The sequence below is a fragment of the Ranitomeya imitator genome, unplaced genomic scaffold (assembly GCF_032444005.1).
Source record: "Ranitomeya imitator isolate aRanImi1 unplaced genomic scaffold, aRanImi1.pri SCAFFOLD_255, whole genome shotgun sequence".
Taxonomy (NCBI): domain Eukaryota; kingdom Metazoa; phylum Chordata; class Amphibia; order Anura; family Dendrobatidae; genus Ranitomeya; species Ranitomeya imitator.
In genome coordinates this window covers 32,501-40,000 of record NW_027194690.1, presented here as the reverse complement: position 1 = coordinate 40,000, position 7,500 = coordinate 32,501, and positions in this window count along the sequence as shown.

Below are 7,500 nucleotides of genomic sequence, written 5' to 3'. Positions count from 1 at the left end.
CTAGGAAGCCCCTAATCACTCAAACCTAGCTTTCCCTCGGGTACGTATTAAAAGGAGAGACCCCTCCAAAGCCAAGAGGCCCTCCTCGCACCCAGCCTCCCAAACTCCAAAGAACGCACCTTACCCAGGTCACCCAAGATGTTACTAACCACCTCATCCCGAGGGAGGATTTTCTGCTGGGTAGAAACTAGACACCGTGCATTCCAGATGTAGAATCTAACAACTACACTAACTAGAAATAAAGTGCCCCGATCTCGGCCACCAAGGGATCTGAATGCCCCATAAGCCCACTCCGGATAAGAGAGGGACGCCAGCCGAGGCCAGCCTATGGAAGCACCCACCCGGTTATAAACCCCTGCATTAAAGGGACACTGAAGGAGGAAGTGCTCCATGCTTTCCAGCACGTCGCCACACTCTTCACGGGGACAACCCCGATCATCAGAGTTCCTGTACTTCAGATTGTCCCTCACATACAGCCTCCCGTGGAAGCAGCGCCAGGCCAAGTCCCAAAACTTCGAGGGGATCCGTGAAGAATTTAACAACCCGAGCCCCCCCTCCAGATCCCGGCCTGGGCAATCTCTGAGCACCAGGGGCTTCTGGAAATGGGTCAACAGGACCTTACTGTCAAGGGATTTCCTCGACATGGCCCTGATTTCCCACATTCCCAGACCCCACCGGCGGATCACCTTCAGAGCCGGGGTAGCATAAGCCGGGAGATGTCCATGCGGTGTGCGTAGGTCCTTCACCTGCCCTCCTGTCTCCCATTCCTGGAAGAAAGGCCGAAACCATCCCCTGCAGGAGAATACCCACGGAGGAGCCCTCTCTGTCCAGAGGTTGGCAATGTTGGTCTTAAGAAAGGTGTTCACTAAGAACACCACTGGGTTGACCATACCCAACCCACCTAGTCTCCTCGTGCGGTACGTGACCTCCCTCTTGATTAGGTTAAGCCTGTTCCCCCATAACAGTTGGAAGAACAGGCTATAGACCCGCGTCCAGAGAGATTCCGGCAAGATGCAGACGCTGCCCAAGTAAATTAACAAAGGAAGCAAATAACCCTTGGCCAAGCTGACCCTTTCCCTTAGGGTTAAAGACCAACCCTTCCATTGGTCCACCTTCTGGGCGGCAATCTTGAGCCTGCCTTCCCAATTTCGATGGGGATAGTCCCCTGGGCCAAAATTGATGCCTAAGATCTTAGCGGAGGACTGGGGCCCTGGAAGGGTGTCCGGGAGATCAAAACTTGGATCTCCCCCTCCCAGCCAGAGACTCTCACACTTTTCCCGGTTGATCATGGACCCGGAAGCCTCCGAGTAGCGCACGACCTCAGACATGACCCAATCCGCCTCCTCTCTCGAGGACACAAAAAGGGAGACGTCATCGGCGTACGCCACCACCCTCAGAGCGGCCCCCGGCTCCGCCTGGTCCATCCCGACTCCCACCAACGGTCCACGATCTACCCTCCTTAAGAAGGGATCGATCGCGAACACGTATAAAAGTGGGCTCAGAGGACAGCCCTGACGGACCCCAGAGCTCACCTCAAAAGGGTGACCAACCCAACCGTTCACGAGCGGGAAAGTCTCAGCCCCCTCATACAAGGTCTTTAACCAATTGACAAACCTCCCCGGCAGACCATACCTCAGAAGGACAGACCAGAGGTACTCATGGTTAACCCGGTCAAAAGCCTTTGCCTGGTCTAAGGACAACAAGTACCCCTTCCAGCGACCCGCAATGCCCTGCTCCACTGCCTCTCGGACACCGAGCACAGCACTAAAAGTACTGCGGCCTGGAACAGAACAATGCTGAGCCCCCGAAAGGAGCCGGGGTGCAAACTTCACCAGCCGATTAAACAACACCTTTGCCAGAATCTTTCGGTCCGTATCAAGAAGCGCTATGGGACGCCAATTCTCGATACGGGACGGGTCCTTACCCTTTGACAGGATAATCAAGGCGGACTTCCTCATTGAACTGGGAAGAGCACCCGAGGAGAGGCACTCATTAAACACCTCAGTCAAGAGGGGGACCAAGGAGTCCCTAAAAGTCTTGTAAAACTCGGATGTTAAGCCATCCGGACCTGGCGATTTCTTGGGCCGGAGCCCATCAATGGCCAGTCTCACTTCCTCTTCCCTGATTACCTCTGCCAAAACGTGAAGAGAGGGGTCATCCCCTGGCTCAGGAACGGTTTCGGCCAGGAAAGCCGACATCTCATCTTGATCCAGATCCCTCCTTCTCAAGAGGCGCGAGTAAAAGGACCTGACCACCTCCAGGATCCCTGATTTGGATCTGTTCAGGGAACCCGTACTATCGATCAGTCCTGTCACCACCTTACAACTCACTGACATCTTACAGTTTCTGTAAGGGTCGGGCGAGCGGTACTTCCCGAAATCCCTCTCAAAAACCAAAGATGCGTGCCTATCATACTGACACCCCTTGAGCAAAGATTTCACTCTGGAGATTTCCTCTCGGTCACCTCCAGTCGAGACGAGCTGCTCGAGTTTCCTCCTCAGGCCTTGATACAAGCGGTGCCTGTTCAGACTTCTGAGGCTCGAGAGCTGACGGAAGAACCCCGCCACCCTTTTCTTGAAGATCTCCCACCACTCAAACTTAGTGCTACAGAGATCCAAAAGCGGTACCTGGCTCTGAAGAAAGGCCTCAAACGATTGTCTCACCTCCGCTTCTTCCAGAAGGGATGAATTCAGCTTCCACAGCCCTCTTCCCATCCGGGGTGTCTCTGTAACATTCAGAGAAAAGAAAATTAAACAGTGATCGGAGAACTCCACCTCCACGGCGGACACTGCAGAAAAGATGGCGTCCTCCTTCAAAAAAAAACCTGTCTATCCTAGACCTACTGCTACCCCTATGAAAGGTGAAACCCCCGTGACCTGGGGTGTGCCGAATGTGGACATCCACCAGGCGAGCTTCACTAGCTAAACTATTTAAGGCTATGCTATCATAAGCCAGGCGGCCTCCGGGACCTCCCCTATCACGGGATCTCGTAATGGTGTTGAAATCCCCACCGAAGACCACCTGCCGGCTCGTAAAAAGAAAGGGCTTGATCTTCATAAAGAGACATTTACGGTCCCACTTAGACTGTGGGCCATAGATGTTTATGAGCCGAAGCTCTTGTCCCCTCATGAAGACGTCTAAGACCAGGCACCTCCCCATTTCTATCTCAATAACCCGTCGGCATTCCACCTCAGCGGTCTTAAAAAGGACCGCCACCCCGCTATACGGCTCGGCCGCAAGAGACCAGTATGAGGGCCCACACCTCCACTCCTTTTTTGCCTTGTGGATGACCCCCATGTCCGTTAGTCTGGTCTCCTGCAAAAACAAAATTTCAGCCTCAATTCGGGTGAAAAAATCAAAGGCCGCAAATCTAGCCGCATCAGACTTAATGCTGGCGACATTAATCGACGCCAGAGTCAACGGGGTGAGTTCAGCCATCATGGGTGATTGAGTTAGACAGCCTTCTTTTTCCCCACCCCATCCCCTTTACCTTTACCTTGCCCCCCCGAAGAAGGGACTGGGTCAGACGTGGCCTTCCTCTTTAAAGAGGATGAGGTATCCATTTCGTTTTTGGTGTCTTCGCCTCTAGGTTCCGGGTCAGTCCCCCCCCCAGAGGAAACAACGTCCTCCGGAGGACAGACCGCGCCGCCCCCCGAAAGCCCCTCAGGCGCCGCCCCCGGCCCCTCACCCCCGACCTCCGGCTCCGCAGAGTCGTCGAGGGCTTGGAACCGGTTGGAGAGGGCAATCAGAGGGGAGCCGGTGAGCCCTTCCGTTGGCACATCTACAGTCAGGGGAGGGGGCGAAGGACCAGAAGGCTTAGCAACCCTCTTTTTCTTCTTCCCCCTTTTTTTGGTACGATTTTTCACACCCTGCTTTGCTGTCGGCTGATCCATGACCTCCTCATCCACACTTTCATACTGGGAGGAGTTGTCGGAGTCAGCCCTGTTATCCTCCCTCTCCATCCTCCTGATCTCCTCGCACACCTCCGCCTCCCCCGGGGCCTCAGCGACAACAGCCGATGCCTCAGAGGGGGGAGCAGACATTACCCCAGTTGCCTGAGGCTCTCCCTGCCCCCCACCCCCGCGGCGCCTTTCCTGCCTCCTTTGGTAGGCAGGATTCCGGGCTCTGTCTCTCCTCACCGACCCCTCAGCCCCTCCCCCGCCGCCACCACCTACCACGGCAGAGGTTGAACCGCCAGAGGTTACCCCCTCACGGCCTCCCCCCACCCGGCCAGCAGCAGAGTTGGAGAAAGAGCGAGGGCAGCGGCTGTACGGGTGACCCAGATCACCACACAGGTTACACCGAATATCCTTACAGGATGCAGCGAGATGGCCTACCCCGCCACACAAGGCACATTTCTGCACCTTGCAGCTTGCGCTGAAGTGGCGGGGATCACCGCACCTGTGACAGACCTTCGGCTGCCCCTGGTAGAAGATCAGGATCCGGTCCCTTCCAATGAACGCAGAGGAAGGGATGTGGGTGACAGTACCTCCTGAGACCTTCAATTTCATCATGAAGGTCCAGCCCCCTGACCAAATGCCATATTCGTCCAGATTTTTTTTTGGGACGTCCGTGACTTCCCCATACCGGGAAAGCCACGTCAGAATATCAACACCAGAAAGTGACTCGTTACATGTCACCACGGTCACTTTCTTCACACCATTTTGGCGAGACACCGCTTGTACAGCGAAATCTCGCCAGCCGGGCGCCTCCTTCGCCAGCTCGTAATTCGACCAGAAGAGCTCAAGCCCCTCCGGCCGTACGAAACTGACGTCAAAGAAGAGGGTGGCTGCAAGATGAATCAGGGCAAAGATGTCAGTCACCCCAAAGCCCATCTCCAGAAGGAGCTCCACCACCCTACTCCTGGGTGGGCAAGCTTCACTGCCCCTCCAGCGGAGACGGACTACATTCCTCCTCGCCACCCCCTGCCCGGCTGTCGGGAGGGACCATACGGTTTCCCCCTCCCTTCTATCTTGGAAGGCGGCCAGGCCATGTCTCTCCAGCCAGAAAGACAGATCCACCTCTCTTCCCTCTACCAAGATCGACCGCTCTCCGTTTTTTAGGGCTTCCAGAAAACGGCGCTGAAAACCGCCGTCCCCGGAACCCAGAGGCGAGGAGACCCCCTGAGCCCCCCGTGAACCCCCTGGAGCCCCAGCCACCACCCTCGCAAAAGAAAGGGGGAGGGGAGCGACTGAGGGGGCAGATGGGCCAGCCTCCCCACCACCCCCCGCACCGCCATCCACACCATTCACACCTACCACACTCGTGACACCACTCATACCCTCCCCCACATCCATACCGTCATTCATCTCCACACTCGCCACGGCCACATTCATCCCAGTATCATTTTTATTAATAATCAGATGTTTGCTTTTTTCCCTAACCTTCCTTCCTGCTGGGGGTTCCTGCCGCACACTTCCTGTCGTCCCCAGGGGTGCTGCTGCCCCTTTAAGGCCCGCAGAGCAGTGCTCAGCAATCACACCACCCTGCCTGAGCCCAGGAGCAGCATCACCTCCTGAGTGCTCTGCGGCAGCCACTTTTTTTACTTTATTACTACTTGGAGCAGGGCCGGACTCTGCCACCGGACCCTGCTCCATACCGGGACCACAGTCAGGACTTTTATCTTCAGGCACCGGAGCCCCCGCACCACCAGATGATGGTAAGTGGGCAGGGGACCCCGGCACCCCTTTGCCGGCTACCAAACCCGCACTACTATTGCTTTTTCGAGTGGGCGGAGCCACTCGCGGCGGACCCGCCGAGGCCACGCCCCCCCCGCAGCCCGCGATCGCAGCGGGGGGTCCCGTGACCACCGAGGCTGTGCCCCCCCCGCCGGCCGCAACTACAGCGGCGGGTGGGACAGCAGCCGAGGAGGGCACACCCCCCCCGCATGCCACAACCACAGTGGGCCGGGCAACACTCGGGGAGGCCACGCCCCCCTCACGGGCCCCAGACACACGCATGGAGGGGACGATCGGGGCCGCAGCTGGGGAAGCCACGCCCCCCGACGCCACCCGCACCGGAGACCCCGGGGTACCCCCAAGGCCCCCCACGGCACTGACGCCCAGGGGCATAGCCCCCGCACCAGCCGCTACCACCGCCGACCCCTTTAGCACAGGCCACTCCCCCTCGGCGTCCAGCGGCGGCGGGGGGGTCCCCGGCACAGACCCATCACTGGCTCTGCGCACAGGGGTCCCCGACCCAGCCACGGACACCGCCAGGGGAGCGACCAGCACTTTGCACTGTGCCTTACACGCGCCCTTTCCCGGTCTCCGGGTCCCCGAAAAAGATCCAGCCTTACGAGCGGATCCGCATGTGGGGGACCCGGACACCCCAGCTCTCGCCGCCGGAGATGCGGCCCCGGCTGCCTGCACACCAGGTGCTGGGCCAGCCCCCCCTGCCACAGGGGACTTGGCCCGAACATCTCCACCACCACGACTATTACCGCCGGCTCCGCCGGCACCGCACTCCATATCACTGCCCGAATCAGAACTACCACCACCAGGCATGGCACTCCGATCCGGGCAGACTTTTCTCTCCCCGCTCCCTCGCTGCGGACCCACAACAGGGCCCGAGCCGGGGTGGGTAGCGGGTTCCGTACAACGGGACAGGGGAGCCCCGGGAAGGGGGACGTAGACATACTTATCTACCACGGATACTTTCGCCTTCTTCCGTTTTTTCCCCCTCCCGGTTGCCCCATCCTCGCAGATCTCGTCCCCAAACAACAGCTCGCCAAACCGTGCTGGGGACTCGATCTGCCGCACTTGCTGCAGGATGAGGCAGCCCCCCTCACTGCTGGTACCGCCACCATCCTCCCCCTCGCTCCCGCTTTCCTCCGAATTACTGGAGTCCGACGGGAGGGCCACTTGCTCAGGGGCTATCCCGCTATACGATACCTGGGTGGTGTTACTCCCCAGGCCTTCAGGTGGATATGGCGCAGATGGGCCGCCATCTTCCTCCTCCTCCTCCTCTTCCTCCACCTGGCAGGGGTCTCCTGACCCCTCAGGAGACCCACCGGTCATGGCCCTAAACCGGTCGTCATTTCGTAGCTTCTCCCCAAAGGGGCCGCTCCCCGCCAGAATCTCCATTCTCCGACTTTCCAGCGAGGCTATGGACCCCCTCAGCCTCCTCAACGTGGCGTTGACCTCTGTTCTCTTTGAGGCAGGGAGCTTGCACTTAGCAGATGCCTTGGCTCCCTCCAACTCCCCCCGGAGTATCCTTAGCTGTTTGGCGGCCTCCCCGTACTCGTGGAGGTGCGCGTGTATTCGGGAGCCAAAGGTGGTTGATGGCTCCCCAGCCGCCCTAGAGCCCCATATCAGGGGGCTCGCCGCCGCACCTCCACCGGCCGCCTCTCCTCCTCCGGGAGGAGGAACCGCCACGTCCTCGGCCTTAGGGGTCCTTGTCTTCTGGGGCTTGCGGCCCCCCGAGTTTTTGCCACTTTTACCCATGGCTTTTGGTCCTGGGACTGGCTAGATGGTACACGGGGCTTCTTGGTGGTATGCA